This window comes from Aplysia californica, unplaced genomic scaffold (genome assembly GCF_000002075.1).
Source record: "Aplysia californica isolate F4 #8 unplaced genomic scaffold, AplCal3.0 scaffold01067, whole genome shotgun sequence".
Lineage (NCBI taxonomy): Eukaryota > Metazoa > Mollusca > Gastropoda > Aplysiida > Aplysiidae > Aplysia > Aplysia californica.
In genome coordinates, this window is record NW_004798337.1 from 94,547 (window position 1) to 96,955 (window position 2,409).

Sequence of the window (2,409 nt, forward strand, 5' to 3'; positions counted from 1 at the left end):
ACACACACACACACACACACACACACACACACACACACACACACACACACAGACACACACACACTCATACACACTCATCATTCTGATCTTTGTTCTACAGAAGGCCAAAGCTTTTGTTTTGTATAATTTGTTGGGTTGTTTTTTTTCTTCTGAATTTGGGAGGAATTCCGTAATGAGAGACTACTAGGCCTGTACTCTGAAACAGACAGAGGGTAAGAGGGTAAGGTTTGGGTTAGGTTTGGGTTAGGGCTGGGGTTAGGGTATGGGTTAGGGTTAGGATTAGGTCTCTTCTTTGTTGTGTTTGTTGGGGTGGTTGCTCGTTGCGGAAGTCTTTCCCTGAATTTCACTGCTTTTAGATGGTGGTTGGCGGGTGCTGTGGTGTGGTTTGCTTCTTCTTTCCTGTCAAACATCTATCGTCCTTATTTCTCCTCCGTCTTTTTTTAAATGTTTGTTACTCTCTTGTAACACCTCTAAACTTGGGCACTTTTATTACCTTATTATTGTATTGCAAGTGCCTTACAGCTCTTACTAAAACGAAACTAAACTGACTGCTTTTACGTCAATTCACCCGATGACGGCTAGATATCCCACCGCCTCTCATCGTCCATCCAAGGTGCCCACCAAACATTGAAATATCCAGAGGTTGTTGGTTTGTTTAGTTCAGTGCCTGCAAACCTGGACGTTTATGTACCACTTATGGGCAATTATGGTGGTGTTGGTGGGCGGTGGGGGAATCACCAGAGTAGTGACAGTGGGTGGTTGGCGGGTGCTCTGGTGTGATTTGCTCCTTCTTTCCTATCAAGCATCTATCGTCCTTTTATCTCCCCTTCTTCTTGTTTTATGTTTGTTACTCTCTTGTGACCCCTGTAATCTTCTGGCGCTCATATGACCTTATGCAGTTGCGAGCGCCGTAAAACCTCTACTAAAACAACAAACAAAAAACCCAACAAAAACAATCTGGACGTTATCACCCATTTATGGGCAATTATGGTAATTTAGGTGGGCAGCGGAGATCACCAGAGTGTAGTGACAGGTGTTGTTGTGTTGTATTCGAATGTTGTAGTTTATATTTCGTAGAGAGCAAACTATCGTGTGTGAGTGGGTGGTTGGTGGGTGCTCTGGTGTGGTTTGCTTCTTCTTTCTTATCGAACATCTATCGTCCTGATCTCTCCTCCTTCTTTAAAAAAAAATGTTTGTTACTCTCTTGTAACACCTCTAATCTTCGGCACTTATATATGACCTTATTGTGGGTGGTTGGTGGGTGCTCTGGTGTGGTTTGCTCCTTCTTTCCTTTCAAACATCTATCGTCCTTATCTCCCCTCCTTGTTTTTGTATGTTTGTTACTCTCTTGTAACACCTCTGATCTTCTGGCGCTTATATGACCTTATGCAGTTGCAAGTGCCGCGAAACTCTTACTGAAAACTGACCTCGATTGTGTGCGGTTGACGCGTGCTGTGGAGTGGTTTGCTTCTTCTGCCCTATCATACATCAGGTGTCCTTATCTCCCCTCCCCCTCCTCCTCCTCGTCCTCCTCGTCCTCCTCGTCCTCCCTCCTCCTTATGTCTTTTACTCTCCTGTAATACTTCTAATCTTTTGCATTTATATAACCTTATTGTGTTGCAATTAAGTGCCGTAAAACTCTTACTAAAACTTACGGTAACGCGAGTGAACATTCAAAGAACAGGGTCCCTTCTTTTTTTTTCTGAACGGTTTAGGAATCTTAACAGAATAATCCACGCTCTAAGGGCAGGTCCCAAGTCCCCAGTAGGCCTACTTTTGTCACCATTCACCACCCAGCCGCCCACATTGATCTACTTCTATGTTGTCATGGAGTTCCTTCATCGTCTTTCTCCCTAATGACCACCCCGAATGACCCAAATTGTGTCTGCGGGGGTGTAATACATACATTGTACTTACAATCGATGCACGCTCATATGACCTCTTCTTATGCAAATTTTGCGAGCGCCGCAAAACCCCATACTAAACTGAACTTACAATCGAATTTCCGGTTGGCAATGCGCGAGACCCACAGCGCGAACTACCATCACGTCGTCCTTTTCACTTTTTCACTTTTCACTTTTTCACTTTTCACTAATTGTTTATTAACAGACATAGCGGCAGTAAATAAATAAAGTCTTTTATTGTATTCGTTTGTAAAGAAGCTTGTCGGGATTACGTCATGACTGCTGTTTTTCTCTCCCCTTATCTCGGACGATGTAGTCAAAAGGCTGGATGAACCGTCGTTGTTGAATGTTGAAACATCCGTGTTTGTGGTGGTACATGTATACACAGTCACAGGGGTACACAGTAAACTGTAGAGCTGCTGCTTTTTGTAAACGCGCTCGATCATGGTCCCAGGGATCACACCACTAATGTAATGAAAAGCACGTGCCTTGCGACGAACCAGTT